Here is a 23,613-nt window from a genome sequence, read left to right as displayed (position 1 = left end):
TGCACTCAATAAGTGGGTTGTTTAGTCCAGTGGTTCCCAAAGTGGGGGTCGGGACCCACAGGGGGGTCGCGAGCCAGAGAAGGGGGGGTTGCAAGTTGATTTCCAGAAATAAAATAAAAATTTAAAAACAATTAGAAATAGGATTTTAACACAAGATAAAACTATAATGATATTCATTGACACTCCAACCGAATTGCTGCTGAAGTAACTTCCGCCCCATGTCCATGTAGAGTTTTGTATGGTCGATCTAAAAAAATTTTTTAAATGATGTGTCACAATTTCAAATGACATGGCCTGCTCTTCTTGGAGTAGCGCTAGATTTATGTTTATATTATATTTATGTTATTTTGTGTTGTCAATATGCTCTTGTTTGGATACGCCTATAGTGCGTGCGCGGTTGCGCGCAATGTTTATATACGTTTCTAGTGGGGGGGTCGCAAGTCACTTGCACCTTTACTTTGGGGGTCGTGGGCTGAAAGTTTTGGGAACCCCTGGTTTAGTCTGTATAAATCTTTACAATGACTCATATTGATGCTGGATGGAGCCAGCATATTGTCTGTGAAGATCAGCCGGAGTGCCTCTTCCTCTCTCTCTCACTCACTCACGCGTGAACGCACGCACGCACGCACGCCCGCGTACACACGCACGCCCGCGCACGCACGCAGGCACACTTGCATGCCCGCGCCATCACGCCCGCGCCGGCGCACGCCCACGCCCATACACACACACAAGGCAAGTTGGTGTCTATTTCTCATCTGTAGGAAATTAAGAGAGAAATAATTTCCTTCAGAAAAAAGACATAGCATTGCATCGACTGTAATTCATGAAAAAACACAGAATCTGAAGTTCAGTACGCAGCGGAATAACTGGACATACATTGTAAGATGCTCAAAATAATTCAACTTAAAAATGTGTTTTGCCCAGCAAGAATTAGGACAGATGTGTATTGCTGAAAACCATCATAATAGCCTGTAAACTAATTCTGATGATTTTAGACCCAATTTCACTTTACCTCTTTTCTTTTGTTCTTCTCCACTTTGTCTTCTTTTTTTTGCCTTCTTCATTCTTCTTTTTATCACTACAAGGTTTTGCATTTTTGGTAGTCTTTTGGAAAGTGGAAAAGTAATTTGTTCAGTAATGATCTATTAATAGTGAAGAAATCAATATAAATGTGTCATGTTCATTTATGTTCTTACATCTGTTAATCTGTACATGAGAAGATATGCATCTCTGGATCTGTTGAACAATCAGTTTGAAATCATTGTTGAACAGAAGGTTCATTTAACACATTTAGATAGAAATACATCATATTTCAGATGTCTTAAATGGGATATATCAAACATACTCAAAGATTTTGCTTTCTGCAAATGGTTGTCCTTCAGCCTACACCATTAAAAAAAGAACATTCAACAACTTTGAATATTATATATAATGTTCAATATTTTAGAGGTATTAAAAATGGACCATGCTGATGGATTTGTTAAATTAATCACCTTTGCAACAACATTGTCATTAAACGTGTACCAGCTGTCATTGGAAAGGATGGTGGCTGTGTAATGTCCACCTCTCAGACTGCCCTTGTGATTTACTATCCCATACAGTTTGTAATTGTTATTCTGCAAATAAGAACAGTTTAACACCAGGTTAGTGAGATATCACTCCATTCAATGGTCTTTAACAGCAATTATCAGCCTCATAGATATTGTTCAGAAGGGGCCTACTACACCCACTTAGCAGCCTGTATTTGATGAGGTTAAAGAGATAGTTTGGATGTTTTGAAGTGGGGTTGTATGAGGTAAGCTACTTATCCATAGTTAAGTGTATGGTGGTCAGCACGCCCACAGTTCAGAGAAGCAGGCATAAGTCCCGACCAGGAAGCTATGTACTGTTGTGGATGGGGGCAACAGCTAAACATATTTTATCCACCTTAAACAATATCTAGCAGTTTAACTGTAGCCTACGCTAAATTTAGAATCTTTTCAACAATTTACCTGGTTGCCAAGTTGAGGTAATTTGAGTGGCACAGCCACACAGCAGTCTGATTTGAAATGTGACATTTTGTCGTAGTCAAAATCAAATCTCTTTAGCAGTAGAGTCAAAATCTGAGGAAATTTCCTCATGTTACACACCTACATAACACAATGAGGAACACACAGATTTTGTTCATCAGACAGTGTTGTAAACAAACGATGTAAAAAAGATTAATTTGATCCAATATAAAAAGGCTATAGTTTGTATTTAATAACTCACACTTTTTGCCTCTGTTTTCTCGTTACATTTATTGCAGTACACCATGTTGTCTCCACTGAATGATTAGGCTCAAAAAACATGTGTAGCTACTTCCCTGTAAAACACAATTGTGTGTAATAAATTCCAAAGGAGATTAGCAAGCTCACATCACATGAAAATACTAAACTAATACTTTGGATGCTTACCACATGTAGGTTTTATCATGGGTATTCCTTAGTGACAGTGGAAGAGTCCAGAAGGGATTTGTCTCTTCATTGATGCTGTGGCCATTGGAGCATTTTGTTGTGTATGTCAGCTCTCCTTGGAAAACCTTAGCATAAATATATCTATTATCACACAGCTTTTTGATGTGTTCAAATGTAAATAACAGTGTAGATTTTATAAGCGCTCACCTCCGAGACAGGTGAGCTGATCTTACATAAAATCATCTCCAGGCATTCAGCAGCATCACGTTGCTCATGAACTGAAAAATTATACATTAAAATGGATTTAATAGCCTCTATTAATTACAAATGAAAAATATTTCATTTACTACTGATATGTGACTTTCTTACCAATTGCACTTGCTCTTTGAATATTTTTTCCTATTTATTACTGTCCAGCTTACCGTTTGTAATCTCCAAAATCTTTGTGATAGCCTCTGTTCCACATGTCTCTTCCCTCAGGAGGTAAAGATTTTTTTTCAGCTCATTATCAATTTGTTCTGGTTTTGTACACAACCTTTAGGAGAGAGTAGTTCTCAGTGAATAGTGACTGTTTACTGCACACCCATACAGTATGCACCCAATATATCGCTTCACAGTTCAATGTTTCCTGTACAAAAAATAATATGTTGATCACATTTAAATTGCTCTCTGTATATTTCTATTTGCTACAGATGAAAGCAACTGTTTCAACCTGTCATGGATCTCTGTAGTCCTGAAGAGAATTGCAGGATACGTTAAGGTAACATGTGGCTCCCTGATTATACAGACCATGAAGTGTTTGTTTCGCTTAAAAGAAAAAAACACAGTGTGTGTCATCACATCCTATCTATATACTGTACCAATAATGATTTGGTATTTGATGGGCATTGTTGGAGATAATATATATATATATATATATATATATATATATATATATAATATATATATATATATTATATATATTATATATATATATATTATATATATACACTACTGGTCAAAAGTTTGGGGTCACTTAGAAATTTCCATTGCACTCCATATAGACAGAATACCAGCTGAGATCAGTTGCATTGTTTTTAACCAGGGCAGTAATCAGATTACATTATGTGCTGACATAATTGCAATAGGTTTGCCAGTGTTTTTCTAGTTAGTTTTCTAAAATGATATCAGATAGTGAACATAATGTGCCTTTGGATGATTGATGAATGGTTGGTGATAATGGGTAATGTAGATATTGCATTAAAGATCAGCCCCCCCACTCAGATCAGCTGGTATCTGTCTATAATGGAGTGGTATGGAAATTTTTAATTGACCCCAAACTTTGGACCGGTAGTGTATCTACATTACCCATTATCACCAACCATTCATTCAATCATCCAAGGCACATTATGTTTACTAATCTGATATCATTTTAAAAAACTAACTAGAAAAACACTGGCAAACCTATTTGCAATGATGTAAGCACATTATGTAATCTGAAAACTGCTGCCCTGGTTAAAAAAACAATGCAACTGATCTCATATATACAGTATATATATATGTATATATACAGTGGGTACGGAAAGTATTCAGACCCCTTTAAATTTTTCACTCTTTGTTTCATTGCAGCCATTTTCCAAAAATCAAAAAGTTCATTTTATTTCTCAGTATGTACACTCAGCACCCCATCTTGGACAGAAAAAAACAGAAATGTAGAAATTTTTGCAAATTTATTAAAAAAGAAAAACTGAAATATCACATGGTCATAAGTATTCAGACCCTTTGCCGTGACCCTCATATGTAACTCAGGTGCTGTCTATTTCTTCTGATCATCCTTGAGATGGTTCTACACCTTCATTGGAGTCCAGCTGTGTTTGATTATACTGATTGGACTTGATTAGGAAAGCCACACACCTGTCTATATAAGACCTTACAGCTCACAGTGCATGTCAGAGCAATGACAATCATGAGGTCAAAGGAACTGCCTGAAGAGCTCAGAGACAGAATTGTGGCAAGGCACAGATCTGGTCAAGGTTACAAAAAAATTTCTGCTGCACTTAAGATTCCTAAGAGCACAGTGGCCTCCATAATCCTCAAATGGAAGACGTTTGGGACGACCAGAACCCTTCCTAGAGCTGGCCGTCCGGCCAAACTGAGCTATCGGGGGAGAAGAGCCTTGGTGAGAGAGGCAAAGAAGAACCCAATGGTCACTGTGGCTGAGCTCCAGAGATGCAGTCGGAGATGGGAGAAAGTTGTAGTAAGTCAACCATCACTGCAGCAATCCACCATCGGGGCTTTATGGCAGAGTGGCCCGACGGAAGCCTCTCCTCAGTGCAAGACACATGAAAGCCCGCATGGAGTTTGCTAAAAAACACCTGAAGGACTCCAAGATGGTGATAAATAAAATCCTCTGGTCTGATGAGACCAAGATAGAACTTTTTGGCCTTAATTCTAAGCGGTATGTGTGGAGAAAACCAGGCACTGCTCATCACCTGTCCAATACAGTCTCAACAGTGAAGCATGGTGGTGGCAGCATCATGCTGTGGGGGTGTTTTTCAGCTGCAGGGACAGGACGACTGGTTGCAATCGAGGGAAAGATGAATGCGGCCAAGTACAGGGATATCCTGGACGAAAACCTTTTCCAGAGTGCTCTGGACCTCAGACTGGGCCGAAGGTTTACCTTCCAACAAGACAATGACCCTAAGCACACCGCTAAAATAACGAAGGAGTGGCTTCACAACAACTCCGTGGCTGTTCTTGAATGGCCCAGCCAGAGCCCTGACTTAAACCCAATTGAGCATCTCTGGAGAGACCTGAAAATGACTGTCCACCAACGTTTACCATCCAACCTGACAGAACTGGAGAGGATCTGCAAGGAGGAATGGCAGAGGATACCCAAATCCAGATGTGAAAAACTTGTTGCATCTTTCCCAAAACGACTCATGGCTGTATTAGATCAAAAGGGTGCTTCTACTAAATACTGAACAAAGGGTCTGAATACTTATGACCATGTGATATTTCAGTTTTTGTTTTTTAATAAATATGCAAAAATTTCTAAATTTCTGTTTTTTTCTGTCAAGATGGGTTGCTGAGTGTACATTACTGAGAAATAAAATGAACTTTTTTGATTTTTGGAAAAAGGCTGCAATGAAACAAAGAGTGAAAAATTTAAAGGGGTCTGAATACTTTCCGTACCCACTGTATATATATATATGTATTCCATGGCATATTTAGGACTAGTGCAGTGCCTGTTGGAAATGTGCCTGTTTGCAATGGCCGATTGCTTTGCCTGTTGAATTGCTGCTCACAATTGAATTCATATCTTGCAACTCAGTCAGAATCTTATGAACCTGGAATTCAAGTCTCTGTCACAATAATCATATATGGCATGTTTTAGGCCTATTAGCAGACATCCATTTAAAATTTAGGCAATAGAATATAAAGAGCCTTTTTTCCATGTCCACTGAAGTTTCTCAGTGTGCACTCGAGCATCATTTGTGTGGTCCAGGTAGCTTTGTATAAAAAATGGTTGTCATTCGCAAGGCTACTTTTACTTTCATACTTGAAGTAAATTTCCAAGCCTGTACTTGTTACTTTTACTTGAGTAAAGAAGTTAAATCAGTACTTCTACTTTCACCAGAGTATTTTTAACACAAGTATCTGTACTTCTACTTGAGTACGGGAAGTGAGTACTTTTGCCATCTCTGGATTCTGAAACTTACTTAAATTTGGGAATTGTTGTTTGTTTAATCAAAGTCAAAGACAGTCCAAAGTAGTGCTACTTTGCACATTTTTGTGGGACTGAGCTGTATTTCACATTTTAGCTGCCAAAACTCAGCTGCTTTCTTCGACCCTCTCTGTGTCTGGTCCTGCACTGTGCTCAGTCAGTGCAGCGTGAGAAGCGGCTAGAGCGGCAAAAGCCAACGTGTGTTTCTTTTACCGATATATATTTAATAATATTTTTTGCATTTCTAATCCAAACAACGTCAAATTTGGCACTGAACTTACCCGTGCCCGTAGCAAGACACATGTCAAGTTTGAAATCCTTTGGTCTAACGGTTTGAGAGATACGCACGTAACGCACATAACACACACACACGCGCACACACACGCGCAACACACACACACACACACACACACCACACACACACACACACGCAGACACACACACACACACATACACTAACACAGACAGACAGACGGATGCTCCTGCAATTTATAGATAGATGAATATGAATCATTGGTTATATTTAAGAAAATAGAAAAATGACTCACTTGATACTGCTGATGGTTTCTTTAAAGAAATGCCTGTCCACCAAAAAAATAATTATTGTCATGATTAAACATTTTGGCAGTAATCAAAACCAAAACAGACAACCTCCACCTGAGAAATGTCCGTCTTATTGTTCAGTCATCCATCTGCTATCTTGCATCTTGCTATCATTACACTAGTCTGGACCCAGCTAATGTGCTTATCCATCCTGTTTAGGATTTACATGGATCCCAGTTTAAAATTCCCCCAAGATACAGATTTCTATCAAAGCAAAAACATAATCTTAGCTGAGCTTTACTTTTAAATAAATAAATTAGTAATAAGGAAATGTCTTAAATGTCATGATGACGGACATAAAATCTGTATTAGCAAGGAGGAACAAAAATAGACCCTTAACAAAAGATAATAAATAATACTTTTATTACTTTTATTTTAATAATTTTTGTAAAATGTAAGGAGTAGAAAGTGCAGATATTCATGTTAAAATGTAAGGAGCAAAAGTAAAAAGTCGCCAAAAAAATAAATAGTAAAGTAAAAATATCTGAAAAATCTACTTGAGTACAGTAACAAAGTATTTGTACTTCGTTACTTCCCATCTCTGCCCATTACAGAAATAAAAGTCTGCATTGCATTAAAACATTTAACACAGTAAGTCTATTTTAGTTGTAAACCAAGATTAGAGAAAAATGTGGTAATGCTTACCCATGGCTGGCCATCACCTAATGAAATGAGTTAAGTGGAAGGTTTTACTTCCATTTCCTACAAACGTGTTGGCCTACAGCATACGTATCGTTGTAAGCCTTGCCTCTTATTTTCATATAGGGACATTTTAGGTAGGTTTATTTCTTAGAATGTCAATGCAAAACAGCATTACATTTAAAGACTAACTTAAAACAGCCTTGCATATTGTTTAAACAATTGATAAAAAAAATTTTTTTTGATTTGCTATTAAAAACAAATAGAGAATATAGTCATACAATGTAGGCTACTCCAACTTGTCTGTTCCAGCCACTGGTAGAATGCAGCATAACTGCATTTTTGTACTCATATCATATGGGGTTTTTTTTTTAGCCAAGTGCCTGTCTATCACTCTGGGTGCCGCCTTCAGAGTAGTCAAAACAAAATACGTCACAACATTGCACTCTGCATGTGGGCTCCACGAATAGAGGACAGGCTGCAAGAAAGAACAAATAAATAAAAAGATGAATAGCATCAATGATATGTTTCAACTATGTTTCAACCACTATGACTGAACACCACGTATTTCTTATGTTTTCTATGTTTAAAAGGGCTCAATAGTTTTGTATGTGACACATCTGCAACTTAAAGAAACTCGGCGACTTATGGGGACTTTAGCTTATTCACCGTATCCCCCAGAGTTAGACAAGTCGATACATACCTTTCTTATCTCTGTGCGTGCTGTTACTCTGTCTGACACCCCCAGCAAATCTATCTTGCCCAACAAATAATGAGAGATGATGCTCTGTAACATCTTTTTGCAAAAAATACCTTGGTTACCTAGTTTCAAGCCATTCTTGCGTGGTATAGAAAACCTACAGGAACACTCAACACGATATGTGCCAGTTTTCATTAATATTCAATGAGCTAAGCTGCTTGACTATGATTGGCCAACAGCTAGCCAATGAGAGCCTGGCTATCAGTATCCTTTACCCAGTGCAACTTGGCAAGCTCATGATTAGTAATAAGCTCAGGCAACATGACATCAGACTGACCAGCTTTTGTAATTGGCCTGATATCTCCTCTTATTTCTTTTTAGTGGCTATAGCTGACAGAGGAGGTAGCAGTTCATTTTCACATTAAAGACATAACAGTAACTGAGGTGAACTCAGAGCTAAAATTGATATTTCTGCATTGTATTATAATGTCCATCAGCAGGTGTTGTGTAAGTCAGTGCTAAAACTGAACCATGTTATTGATGTTGTAACTAAAACTGTTAACTTCTTCAGGGCAAGAGCATTAAATCACAACTGTAGCATGTAAATAATGCTGATATTGAAGAAATATCAGTGGCACCTATTCATGCAAGAGAGGAAACAATAGCTTGTTCTCAGTTTTAACAGTTGGATTATGCAGAAAAGGGTCCTGAAGACAGACAGATCCAGCAACTCTCCACTGTTCAATTCAATTTTATTTATAGTATCAATTCATAACAAGAGTTATCTCAAGACACTGTACAGATAGAGTAGGTCAAGACCACCCTCAATAATTTATAATTTAACAGTTCTAGTAGTTCCCTCCAGAGCAAGTAACAAGTGTAACAATCCCGTTTAGGAAGAAACCTCTGACAGACCCAGGCTCTTGGTGGGTGGTGTCTGACGGGCCAGTTGGGGTTGAAATGAATAGCGGCAATAACAGTCACAGTAAAAGATAATGGAACAGTGACTAGAAATAGTAGTTTGTAGCAGGGCACCGCAGAGCGTAGTAGGATGTAACAGGGCATTGCAGGACGTATAACAGGACCACGGCAACAGCTGTAACCATGATTTTGGAGCCTCCCTGATCCAAGAAAACATGCTGGGGGGAAAAAGACCATGACTCTGGGGAATGGCTCCTCAGAGCTAGGTTAGTAGCAAGCATTTCTGGGACATGGATGAACGCAAATAAAAAGATAAAGGAGAGAGGAGCTCAGCATGTCAAAGGAAGTCCCCCGGCAGTCTAAAACTATTACAGCGTAACTGAGAGAGAAAGGGTAAAGAGATGAGCCTGGTCGGGCTAGAACTCTCCTCTGCTGGATCAGGCTGTACTGCCTTGCCTTCCTCTAGTTCTTTATATTATTGATTATGTGGTAAACAACTGTGAAGAGAAGCAGAGAAGAGAAGGGGTGTTGTGTCTGTAGCTATACACCCTCCCATAGATAAAGTTTGGAGGTGTTTAGGGCCAAGCACAATAACTTCAGTTTTGTCTGAGTTTAACATCAGAAAATTGTAGGTCGTCCATAGCATTTTTGCATGCTTGAAGTTTAGTTACGTTATTTATTACGTTTTTTTGACTTAAGTTAATTTAAGTTTTATTTGGGAGGCCGGTAGACCACAGCACACAGCACCGTGTGAGAGGGTCCCAGCTCAATTAATATTACTCTCTGTTACCTTCATTTGTGCAATATGTCATTTCTATTCATCCGCACCTTACTTATCTGTATATCTGTGTTTATACTGTTTATATAAGAGTGTTAATTGTGTAAATTTGTTTTTTTGTTATTATTATTTTAACTATTGCATTTTTTTTCTATTTCTTATACTTTATGTAAATTCTGTCTCCTATGTATATTTAATGTGTACTTGTGTTATTCTGATGTGTGTGTTTTTTTTCTTCTTTTGAGCTGCTGTAGCACAGGAACTTCCCCAGTGGGATTAATAAAGTGTATCTTGTCTTATCTTATCTTAGACCCATTTAGTTTGCACAGTACTGTACTCAGGAATCTAGAAAATTTGGTGTTGTTTTTCTCACTGGCATTTAATCAACACATCACATCTGAGACTTAACAGCCTTTACAAGATCAGGCCAGTTTGAATACAATTGGCCTTCCTTTGAGCTAGGTGAGTATCTGAAGCATCAGCATTGGGAATTTTACTCTTAAAATGGCTAGAAAAAAATAACTTTCTTCTGAAACTCGACAGTCAAAAATAACAGTCAAGCAGATTTCATGTCATCATTTAGTGGCAGCAGCCGGAGGCTGAGAAGGGTGGGGGAATATTTGTGGAATTTGTTTATACACAATTAAACTTGATATGGTTGACATGAGGGACACATCAGGTGATGCTGTGGCATGATAACATTTAACCTACTGGTTCATGGGATGTAAGTTTTACTTTTGTTTTCGCTGAAACTCTTTACGCTTAATACTGGACCAATGTCAAAGACTGTTGTTCCCATCAGTCAATTAGACACAAAAAGTTTTTTGCAAATTTGAGGAAGTTTTTTCAAAAAGAATTCCATCAACATTTTCTAGTGCAATACTTCAAAATTCACATAAAAATACATTGATGAAACATAACTTGTGTCAGACGTGTGGACAATTTATTAAAGGGAAAAATCCCACAAATCTGAAAGTACATTTCAGAAGCGTGCACGAGGTAAAAGACAACGCAAAGCCCCCTTTGCCCGAAAACAGAAGCTAACCCCAGGATAGAGCATAGATGTATGTCAATTTAAATAGAAACAAAGGAAAAATGCACTTTTAAAGAATCTGGGTCTGAAGAAAACATAATTAGATTGTATGACATGCCTGTCAGTTAATCACAGTGTGCCATCTCCACAGGGGGTTGAAACTCTGCTGAGCTGCACTGTCATCTTTTAGCATTGCTTTGCAGTATTGGGATATAATGATAGTGCCTCTTCTGTCCTCTATCGATGTACCAAAGTGAGATTTCAACATGCTGAACATAGTTAACGTGTGTCTTGTAATATTGCAGCCTTCGATGGTGCATATTGTTGTCCTCAAGGAAACATGGTGTGAAGGTTCATCCAGTGGTTGTCCAATAGGCTACAGAGACATTATTGATCCATCCACCAAATTAAAAGGACTCACTCAGAGGAGAAAATCAGGAGGAATGATAACTTGGTATTGATCAAAATACACAAAATCAATAGAATTGATCAAAAGACATATTCCTGCCCCACATCAATTCCAAACTGAAGGTTGTCATGACATTGTGTAAAGACACTGCTGTCGTGTTTGTTTGTTTTTTAGTAAATTGTTTTTAATGTTTCCTCATTCCCCAAAACACAAAACAACACTTGATTAAGTGTCTTCAAGAAGAAGCAGGCCCAGAGCCAGAAGTAAAAGAAAACAAATTTTCAGACCCATGACCAGATGAATGTGAAACAGTCTATTTGGGGAGACATGTTCCGGGACCTCCCTACATTGTTGGAGATCTCAATGTAAAACCCAAAGTTACATCCTTCTGTCAGACAAAGCAGGTAGAGAACAGAATTTGACTTTGCAGCTTCTCTCGCACTATTAGACCGAGATCAAATGCTTAAAAAACTCACCTAACCGCTAAGTGGCAGCCGGAGGCTGAGAAGGGTGGGGGAATATTTGTGGAATTTGTTTCAACACAATTAAACTTGACATGGTTGACATGAGGGACACATCAGGTGATGCTGTGGCACGATAACATTTAACCTAGTGGTTCATGGGATGTAACTTTTACTTTTGTTTTCTCTGAAACTCTTTACGCTTAATACTGGACCAATGTCAAAAACTGTTGGTTCCGTCAGTCACTTAGACACAAAACGTTTTTTGCAAATTTGAAGAAGTTTTTTCAAAAAGAATTCCATCAACATTTTCTAGTGCAATACTTCAAAATTCACATAAAAATACAGACATGTGGACAATTTATTAAAGGGAAAAATCCCACAAATTTGAAAGTACATTTCAGAAGCGTGCACGAGGTAAAAGACAACGCAAAGCCCCCTTTGCCCGAAAACAGAAGCTAACCCCGGGATAGAGCATAGATGTATGTCAATTTAAATAGAAACAAATGAAAAATGCACTTTTAAAGAATCTGGGTCTGAAGAAAACATAATTAGATTGTATGACATGCCTGTCAGTTAATCACAGTGTGCCATCTCCACAGGGGGTTAAAACTCTGCTGAGCTGCACTGTCATCTTTTAGCATTGCTTTGCAGTATTGGGATATAATGATAGTGCCTCTTCTGTCCTCTATCGATGTACCAAAGTGAGATTTCAACATGCTGAACATAGTTAACGTGTGTCTTGTAATATTGCAGCCTTCAATGGTGCATATTGTTGTCCTCAAGGAAACATGGTGTGAAGGTTCATCCAGTGGTTGTCCAATAAGCTACAGAGACATTATTGACCCATCCACCAAATTAAAAGAACTCACTCAGAGGAGAAAATCAGGAGGAATGATAACTTGGTATGGATCAGAATACACAAAATCAATAGAATTGATCAAAAGACATATTCCTGCCCCACATCAATTCCAAACTGAAGGTTGTCATGACATTGTGTAAAGACATTGCTGTCGTGTTTGTTTGTTTTTTAGTAAATTGTTTTTAATGTTTCCTCATTCCCCAAAACACAAAACAACACTTGATTAAGTGTCTTCAAGAAGAAGCAGGCACAGAGCCAGAAGTAAAAGAAAACAAATTTTCAGACCCATGACCAGATGAATGTGAAACAGTCTATTTGGGGAGACATGTTCCGGGACCTCCCTACATTGTTGGAGATCTCAATGTAAAACCCAAAGTTACACCCTTCCTTCAGACAAAGCAGGTAGAGAACAGAATTTGACTTTGCAGCTTCTCTCGCCCTATTGGACCGAGATCAAATGCTTAGAAAACTCACCTAACCGCTGAGTGGCAGCCGGAGGCTAAGAAGGGTGGGAGAATGTTTGTGGAATTTGTTTTAACACAATTAAACTTGACATGGTTGACATGAGGGACACATCAGGTGATGCTGTGGCACAATAACATTGAACCTACTGGTTCATGGGATGTAACTTTTACTTTTGTTTTCTCTGAAACTCTTTATGCTTAATACTGGAACAATGTCAAAAACTGTTGGTTCCGTCAGTCACTTAGACATAAAACGTTTTTTGCAAATTTGAAGAAGTTTTTTCAAAAAGAATTCCATCAACATTTTCTAGTGCAATACTTCAAAATTCCCATAAAAATACAGACATGTGGACAATTTATTAAAGGGAAAAATCCCACAAATTTGAAAGTACATTTCAGAAGCGTGCACGAGGTAAAAGACAACGCAAAGCCCCCTTTGCCCAAAAACAGAAGCTAACCCCGGGACAGAGCATAGATGTATGTCAATTTAAATAGAAACAAATGAAAAATGCACTTTTAAAGAATCTGGGTCTGAAGAAAACATAATTAGATTGTATGACATGCCTGTCAGTTAAATCACAGTGTGCCATCTCCACAGTGGGTTGAAACTCTGCTGAGCTGCACTTGACTGACAAAGACTGTTGTTCCCATCAGTCACCTAGACAAAAAAAACATGGCTAATAAAAAGGGTTTTGCGAATTTGAGGAAGTTTTTTCAAAAAATTTGCCATCAACATTTTTTTATGCAATACAAAATTGCACTATTGGGATATAATGATAGTGCCTCTTCGGCCCTTCTATCATTGTACCCAAGTGAGATTTCAACAGGCTGAACATAGTTACTGTAAAGTGTGTCTTGTAATATTGCAGCCTTCAATGGTGTGCAGTTAAAGGACCATTTTCATGCACCGGGCTCCAAGACGTGTTAACGTCTCTGTTGAAACACCATACCGTTCAAAGTCTCAAGACAGTACCCATGATCTACACATCCCCCCCAGCCGGTGAGGAACGGTTCTGTGAATACTATCAGGTGTGACGTCACTCTGCCCAGGGAAACTCCGGCCGCCAGGGTCCAGGTGTTTCACCCCAGGTACGACTGAAGAGAAGGAGGGATGGTCAGCATCCGCCACTTGTGGCAAATTGGATCAAGATGCAGACAATGGAACCATCTCTGAATCTTTCTCATACGAAGGAGATCCAGGGGGTCTACCACATGGCTCGCAGACATTGTGCCCAGGAGACCCATAACAGACAGCGCTGACACTGTTGAGCAAGGCGTGATGCGTGACAGTGCTTAGTGCATCCAGCCTTGGTGCTGACAATCTGGCTCTTATGATGGATGAATCCATGTCCACACCCAGCTAAACTATTGTCTGTGCGGGGATCAGTGAGCTCTTTGCCAGTTTATGGCAAAACCCAGTGTCTGGAGGTGCTGTACAGTTTCCAAGTTGGGGAGCGGAGTCTCCTCTCGGGAGGGAGCCAAAAGAGCATATTGACTAGATAAAAAAAGAAAAGAGAAACGCAAGAATTTCCTGTGTTTGGGGATAATTTGGATGTGAAAGCATGCGTCTTTTAGATCCACAGACGTGAACCACTTGTGCCGGCACACACATTCCAGTACGCGCTTGATTGTCAGCATGTGGAATGGACATTCCGTGTTTGACCGGGACAGTCTCAATTCTAAGTTGTGCGTCCCGAGTCCAAACAAAATCCTATCGGGGCGTTAAATTGTCCCGGTTTACACCGACCACTATGAAATTGCAATCACATAGCCAATGTGGTATTATCAGTCCCTCCAGGATTTAGTGGACTTTTTATGAGATTGTTGCAGCCCAAAATGCCTGAGGGAGCTTTTGTAAAACATTGCAATAAAAGCTGTAATATTTTTTGTATGTTTGTTGCAATGAAGTTGCGGGAGACAGTTCTTGTTGTATAGTTGTTTAAAAATAAAAAATAAAACTTTTTTGGGAAGAATGAAACTACTCAGAGCTGAGTTTTCCAATGACCTTACCAAAAGGTTTGGGGTGCTGCAAATGTTGATATGATAATGGATGGTGGATTTAAGACAAAAAAAATGTATTGAATGAATCGAATATGAATGTCTGTCAGTGGCTTGTTGATCTTTACATTGTTAGTTAATTACTTATATTGGCACACATTCATAAAGTTTGATGAAGTACTTATTGGACTTTAATTTATCATTGCACTTACAATAACAAGAGTAGCTGTCCTCAATTTAGGTCACCCAGTCCGTCTCATCTCCGCTTTTTCCTACATCCACCGTGTGGGCTTGTGTGTGGGTGCACACGTCAGTTGCGGTGAGTACTCAGCAGCACCGTCCACTGCAAAGAGCCGACGGGATCGAAACAGCCGCTTTAGCAAGATCAGAGAGAAAAAACATTACAGCGTACATTGATGTTAAAATGTACACAGGTTGGCAAGACGATCAAAAGTGTCTTTCACTGTATGTTTCGTTGATAAATGTGAGATGTTCAAGTCACACACTTCTCCCCTCACTCCCGCTCAAGGCTGTAAATCTCTAAAGACAATATTTTTTAACAGATTATGAAGTTAAATTTTATTTCAGAAATGTTTTTAAAACCCCAAATAAGTCACGGGTCAATTTGACCCGAGGGATACGAGAGGGTCCCAAAAGTGAAGACAACACAAGGTTTAAAAGTAGCTTCTATGGGGCCATATTGATGCTAACAAGCTATCATCTGCTGTCAGAATTCCAAGGAGTACCATTCATTTTGGCACCACTTTCACAGTGAATAACTTTACATCTGAAGCGTTTAAATACTCTATTTTCCATTTTTTATTTCTAAAGAAACAAGACAATGTATAAAAGGCTCCATTACCTTGCACCTCACGTTAAGGCTCCGTAGCAGACGTTTTTGTAAAAATATGCTAACGATTGTGTCATAACCACACAACTTACTGTCACGTAGTAGAGGAATAACCGTATAGTACAGGGTAAGCTCGCAAACAGTTTGGACTTACATCAGCTGTATAGGTTTAATTACTAACGTTCAACGTAGATGGGACGTGAACAACGTGTTTGAAAGTTGTAAGTCTTCTGGTAGCTGTGCCAAGAGAAATCTCAATCATTCCCAATCAGCAGAGACGGAGAACGTAGGTATGTTAGGAGATAACATAGACACAGGCTAATTACCGCTAACTAACATGTTAGTTAACGTTAGTAATTAAACCTAAACAGCTGATGCAAGTAAAACTGTCTGCGAGCTTCTAATACTGTGATTTGTCAACTATGCGACAGCAAGTCGCGTGATTATGAAAACCTATTTTTACCAAAAACGTCTGCTACTGAGCCATAACGTAAGGTACAAGGTCATGGAGCCTTTATACATTGTCATGTTTCTTTAGAAATAAACAATGCACAAGTTGTTGATGGTGGAAGTCGCTGAGGTAGTCAAACAACTCCACAGCGGCAAAGCCCCAGGGATTGATGAGATCCGTCCAGAAATGCTGAAAGCTCCGGGTGTGGAGGGGATGTCTTGGTTGACACGCCTCTTCAACATTGCGTTGAAGTCTGGGACGGTGCCTAAGGAGTGGCAGACCGGGGTGGTGGTTCCCCTCTTCAAAAAGGGGGACCAGAGGGTGTGTGCCAATTACAGGGGTATCACACTTCTCAGACTCCCTGGTAAAGTCTACTCCAAGGTGCTGGAAAGGAGGGTTCGGCCGACAGTCGAACCTCGGATTGAAGAGGAACAATGCGGATTCCGTCCTGGCCGTGGATCAACGGATCAGATCTTCACTCTCGCAAGGATCTTGGATGGGGCCTGGGATTTGATGTATTTTGATGTACTTTTGTGGAAGGACTGGGATCTATACAGATAGATTCTTCTAACAGGAAAGAAATAAAGGCAGTCCAGAAAGTGGAGAACCTTCTCAACACAAACAATATTAATTTGCAAAGGCACAAAATAAAATAAAATGAAACATTTTTAGGAGCAATGTTACCCAGCATCCCCCGTGGCATGTTTTGCTGCTGTGGTGTCATGCCCTGCTTTACTGACCGCATGGGGAAGCATGACCCCAGCCGTTTGGAGGCCATGTTGCTGGGGCATCATAGGCCTCTGCATGAGCTAGCCCTGCTGGAGCACTTTGCTCTCCTGAGCCTGCTGAGGACTCACTCACTCTCTAGGGGTACTGTGCACCTCACATCCAGCATTAACTCTGAGGCTGCGCATGTTTCTACAAACACCCATAAATGTTTCAAAGTCCTGCATATGGTCAAATGTGAACATGAATGGGTCCATTGTTTCCGTCAACAACTTCCAAGAAGTAATTTGGTCATCATGATCCATCCACATGAATGACGGTTCGTGCACCCGTCCCGTAAACAGCCCAGGGTTGTTCCTCACAATGTACTCGGCTGTGTACATGTCTTTCACTGTTGACGGCAGCTCCTCCACTTCTACCTGCTCTTGCTTTAATAAAGTAAAATACCTTAAGTTAAGACTACTACATAACATAAGAGGTTTATGTCACCAACATGGTATAGATTATAAATTCAAGACATTTTCTCAGTGGTTTCTCGTTGAAATGAGTTGCCTAGTGCTTTTCATTCCTGTGAGTTTTTGTTCTTTCAAAAAAGGGACCTTTATACACCATTTCAGCATAAATTAAGTAGTTGTTATGAGTTTATTATGATATTTTCATTAGGTTATTGATCACTGATATTACATTGGCATTGTTGTTCATACGGCTATTTTCCTTAATGTAGTCTTACCCACATTTTAAAACAATTTTAACTATTGTATTGTTTTTATTTGTCAGAAATGGTTGTCCGGTTATTTTGGCCATACCTTGTCTTTGTGGGGTTGGGGAATCCGATAAATAGGTGGGAGGGTGCCTGCTATCAGCTGTTTTGCCTCCTCTGTTCAAAAAAGCAAAGCGCTGTCCGAAGTGCTGCCCAAGCCTTTTCAAAAGTCAGAGTATGGTGCTTTTAATATAACATAATTTTAAAGCAGACAAATGTTATCTGCTTAAAATGTGTCCTACCTTGTGATTGAGAATTTCTCCAGAATCTGGAGACGCCACCACTTGTGAATGGATGGTATGTCTCTCTGTAATACAAATGTAATATTGGAGACTTGCCCTGTTTATTTTTTAACATTCTTGGATACATACAGTATATCCTATGAATTACAACTTACATCCAAAAAGTGAAACTGGGTATCAGTACAGATACAGAGGGCGTACTGTTAAAGAGAAAGATACCAATTACAGATATGTAGGACTAACAGGAACAATTGTGTGGAAATTGTATAAGCTAACCATAAGCATGAAGACCCCACAGCTCTGTCCATCTGTTTGAACTGGAAATGGCTGGAAAGTAATACACAGTTACTCAGATGTAGTGTTGACAACCAATACAATACACAGTGTCCGCTGTGAAAAATTAAATGCTGAAATATTTCATAGTAAGTAAAGTTACATCAAAATCTTTGCCCCTCTTCTCCACCCACGGCCCACTAGCCACTGCTCCTGAAAGTTGTCTGGAAAAAAAAAAAATTATGCAAGCTGTTAGATTTAAAACCTGAAGCCATAGAACGAGGTTTTTGCTGATACCTGAAGCCATAGAACAAGGCTTTTGCTGAAACCTGTAGCCACAGAACAAGGTTTTTGCTGAAATCTGAAGCCATAGAACGAGGCTTTGCTGAAACATGAAGCCATAGAACGTAGCTTTTGCTGAAACACGAAGCCATAGAACAAGGCTTATGCTGATACCTGAAGCCACAGAACAAGGTTTTTGCTGAAACCTGAAGCCATAGAACGAGGCTATAGGTGATACCTGAAGCCATAGAACAAGGCTTTGCCTAAACAGGATATCAGTCCAATTAACTCAGTTTGATCTATATTTGTTAAGGCTGTTAAACAGTGTCATCCGAATTACAATTTTCAGAGTGCTGTACAGGCCTAACTGGATGAAAGAACTGTATAAAAAGGCACCCATCATGTGTTAACTTTAATTCCCATAGAAGCATGTAACTACATACACTGTGTGTTTCCTGTGTGAGCCTTGGACAATCACAGGTCAAACCTTGATAATGTCCTCTGCTCATGAGTTTTAAACCTGAATATTGTTCGGTACTCCTCATCTCCAAACCCATTTGGACATAATGAGTCCAGAAAAATAACCTCCCTCTTAGCAACTAATAACACCTGTGAAGTACATATGCCATAAATGCCAGCTCTAGGTCAACCGACTGGTTTAAATAATAGAGGAAACACTAAAAACAAATTTACTGTACACAAAGCATGTAGTGGCTTCCTGTTTTTGACTTCCTACTCCATGCTGGCAAAATGATAAGGTCTTTTGACTCCATGTTTCCTATAAAAATAAAACGATGTTTAGATCTCCATGGACATATCTTCACTTAAAGAGGTGTATCAGCTGGACTAATGTCAACTCATTATGCAACTTACTGGCAAACTGTGCTTCCATGTAAGTTTGCACGCTGTGACTGACCACATTTCCAGCTGTGCTAAAAACACACTCAGACTGGACACTTGTAGGTGGACAACTGAGATGCTGCAGGGCCAAGCGTGTAAAATTGGGCCAGTACTGAAGCTTGCCTGACCAGTATTTCACTGGGTCATCGGTAAGGCTGATGTCCCCATATGCCAGGTAGGCCTCCACATCACCTGATGGTAAGTGTGTCCTCATTGGAATAGCCGATTTCTTTTTCTGCAGGAAAGACAAGACTGAAGTGCTGCTGGTGGCAGGTGTCTCTTCTGTGTTTCTTGCAGGTGTAGCCACATGGTCACAGAGCTGCATCCTGAGGAGTAATGTCCTCTTCACTGCCTCCACATCTACATTATTTGGAAAAAAACTGACCTTATATCTGGGGTCAAGGAGAGTGGCAAGCAGAAATGTGGAGTTTGCAAAAATTGGTTCAAAACGCCATCCTAGTTCTTGGCTCAGATTGGCTGCCAGTTTCCTTGCTGATGTGCCTAACCTTTCCCTGGACTCAGCCGCAACATCTTGGCCCAGCCCCACTGTGGCATCCTGATCATCATCACCAGCCATGAACTGATCTGATTCATCCTCAGATTCCTCACCATAATGCAGTGACCTGATGGTGGCGCAAAGGCCATGCAGGAGGGGGATGACTTCAGAGATGGAGGCGCTGTGTTTTGAGAGCGCCCGTGTGACCTCCTCAAAAGGACTAAGAACAGTGAGCATGTCTGATGCTAACCCCCACTTATTAGGATAGATGATTGTTGGAGCTTTACCCATGTTAGACTCCTGTGTCATAATCTGCACAGCCCTGCTCTGCTCCACCAGCCGCTGGAGCATGTTGCACCTTGTTTTTACATCTGTTATGAGCGTGTGCTGGGGGAGGTTCAACTGTGTTTGCAGCTCATGTAGTCTATTTCTGGCTTTGCTTGAGCGATGAACATTGCCAGATATGCTCCTGGCTTTGGAGAGAAAGGATGTCACAACCCTGTCCTTCTCCAGTGCTTTGATCACCACCAAGTGAAGTGTATGGGACAGGCAACGGATGTGCCCATATTCAGTCAAAGCTTTCACCATGTTCGCTGCATTATCTGAAACAACAAACCGTATTGTTACAGTCTGACCAACAGACTCTTCCCACTCTCTCATCTTTTCCTTAAGGCAGCACAGAATGTTGTTTGATGTGTGCTCAACGTCCAGAACACCAACATTTAGCAGCCCTGCTTTCCTCTGTACTGAAGCTTCCCCCACAAGTTCACACCAGTCCCCAGTAAGACAGAGATATGCATGTGCATTGTGAATGCTGGTCCAGAGATCTGTAGTGAGGTTGACGACACCTCCTTCAGCTGCCTTAAGTGACTGGACCATCTCCCCTCTCATTGCCTCCTACAGCTCAGATACTACAGTTCAACTAAAATAGTGCCTCGATGAGCTCTTATACTTGGGCTCTAAAAAGCCAACAAGTGTCTTGAAGCCTCTCCTCTCCCCACAGAGAAAGGTTCAAGATCAGTGCAGATCATTTGACCAATCATCTCTGTAGTTTGTTTTGACCGGGGATGGTTTGCTGAGAACATCTGCTTTGCTGCAAATGCAGTGAGTATTGGTGAAGAGGAAGAAGAATGTCAGCCCTTAGCAGCATCTAGCTGAAGGAAGAGGAGAGGAGAGGTGACTGATATCGTGGGCTTTCTTATGTGATGGACATATAGCAGATGGTTATGTCGAGATGTTGTGTTGCAAATGGCTTTGGAGGGATCATTTTCAGAAACAGTATAAAAGTTCTATATTGCAGAAGTCCTCTTGGTCTTTGGTGGAGGAGGACCTCCATCCCCAGATGCAATATTGGTCTCAGTGGGGGAAAGGTGGGTGCTACTGCTACTGTTTTCATTGTCCCTGTTTTGACTCTCACTCTCCTGCAAGGTTAAGCAAACTCTGACTGGTGGTGCAGTATCAGCTGAAGTACTCTCTGTAACACTCATTATTCTGTATCACTGAAAATGAGGGGGGGGTTGGAATGTGTTTGTGTGTGTTTTTGTGTGTATCTTAATTGGTAATATTATTTATTTATACCACAACTCCCTTTTGTTTATTTTTTTTATAAAATACAGCAAGAAAGTTTCAGACACTCAAAAAAAACTGGTTAGAGCCAGCAGGCGGTTTCAAAAAAAAAAAAAACTCCGACAGACAGAGACGCAACGCGAGTCACAGTCTACCAAGCGCCGTGTCTGAACAAACCCCACGTTTACTAGATATCTACTGGTTACTAAGTAAGTACTAGTTTGAACCAAAGTAAAAAACAAACCTGAAGCTGAAGAAACCCTAAATGTTAACGGAAAAGACCTGCAAACCTGAGTGACTGAGGTAGAGGGAGAGAGAGAGCGCTGTTCACTTCTCCGTGTTCTGATTGTGTGTGAGTGAGCAGAGCCGGCCGTACACAACAACACAAGGAATCTGTATGTGTGTAGGGGAGGGGCGCTGGGACTAGCCTATCAAGGAATAGTGTAAGGGAGTGGCGCTGTGACTAGCGCTGTGACTAGCCTATCACAGAACGCAGACACAGTCCGCTACCCAATGAGGAGTTTTATTCAATCCGAGTACAGATACTTGACTCGCATCACTCGTATTATACTCGGCCCAAGTGCTTTATCCGTAACGGATACTCGTTTCAGCCGAGTATCCGGCTCATCCCTAGGAGCTACGCTTAGAGAGGAGAGGCTTACCCCCTTGGTTTTAACCAGTCCCTTCCGGTCCGCTGAAAAGTCAATGGACAAGCGCTGGGTGGAAATGTTTGCGCATTTCAAAAGCGGGAGATTCCATTAAAAAATGTAGGTCTCCTTTGTCAGTTTGTCATGTGTCTACCGGGCTCAAAAGCTCCCGTTGAGCGGATCTTTTCGCTCATGAACAACACATGGACTGACAAGAGGAACCGCATAACCATTCCCATCTTAAAGATGCTACACGTCACACGGCCCAATTTTGCTGACACCTGTGTGCAATTTCACAGTTGTGATAGTAGAGATTGATTATTGAGCAAATTCACTCCTCTATCAAATACTGTATAAAGTAATGTTTCCAATAGGGAATTAAGCTATCTGCTCTATCAAATTAAATTACGTGTGTGTGTGTGTGTGTGTGTGTGTGTGTGTGTGTGTGTGTGTGTGTGTGTGTGGTGTGTGTGTGTGTGTGTGTGTTGTTGGTTAAATAACTCTGCTAACAATTTACGGTAAGTGTACATGAGTTATCATGAATTCATAAGTGAGTTAGTTGATGCATTGTTGGATTTTTGAGACCTATGTATTATTAAGCATTATGTTATTAATGATTTATGTTTTACTGCATTCCTTAATATTCCATGAATCATCAGGAATTGACGTGTTCATAGTCTGTCATTTGTGACCTCATACATGAACAACACAACTCAAGCATTAGGTACGTGGGCACATCATTGTGAATTATTAAGCGCAATTATTTATTTTTCTGCCAAAACCAATCTAGTCATCACTGTGCAAATTCTGTTTTTTACTGTTTACAGTAAGGGTACATGAACATTATGAATTCATAATTATGAATTATGAATTCATTAACTACTTTAGTTCAAGCCTGTGGCAGTAGTTCCAAATAATACCTTTTCACAAAGTTTTTCACAAGTTTGGTGGGTGCATTTTCCAAAAGAATGCTTTAATTCTGAAAAATAAAGTTGGTCCCACACGAAACTTAGCTAACGTTAACGTTACAAAGCTGGCAAACTGGCTAAAATAGAAAATGTTAGGCATTAACATTATCCTCTCGACCTGATACCCCAAAAACACACAGATTAACCAAAGCTGGACAAAGTCTATATATCATAAACAATATATTTCTGAATTTTTACCACAGAGGTGTAAGAAAGGTTGCTCTAAAATCCCAGTGAAACATTGTTTCTATTTAAACGAACAAGAAAAAGTGCAAAACATTGGTCTAGCTAGATGGCAATATACAGAAAAACACTACACATACCGGAGGAAGCACAGCACTACTTTTCTACAATCTTTTTTTGTGATCAAATGTTTCTAAACCAAAACACAGAGAAGAAAGACAGGAAGGAGGGAGACACAACAAAAACACAACAGCAACAAC

General features: G+C 40.0%; 1 long non-coding RNA gene across 1 annotated transcript; it reads right to left on the bottom strand.

Annotated features, from left to right (window-relative positions):
* Positions 1 to 4,961: 4,961 nt before the first annotated feature.
* On the bottom strand, positions 4,962 to 21,894 carry LOC116707039 (uncharacterized). The gene is made up of 3 exons (XR_004336391.1): positions 21,635 to 21,894; positions 11,607 to 11,609; positions 4,962 to 4,973 (listed from the first exon to the last, which is right to left on the bottom strand). It is a non-coding gene; the product is annotated as an uncharacterized LOC116707039 (long non-coding RNA).
* Positions 21,895 to 23,613: the final 1,719 nt, after the last annotated feature.

Source organism: Etheostoma spectabile, chromosome 19 (assembly GCF_008692095.1).
Source record: "Etheostoma spectabile isolate EspeVRDwgs_2016 chromosome 19, UIUC_Espe_1.0, whole genome shotgun sequence".
Lineage (NCBI taxonomy): Eukaryota > Metazoa > Chordata > Actinopteri > Perciformes > Percidae > Etheostoma > Etheostoma spectabile.
Note: the sequence above shows the minus strand (reverse complement) of the source record. Positions and strands in the feature narration are given on the sequence as shown.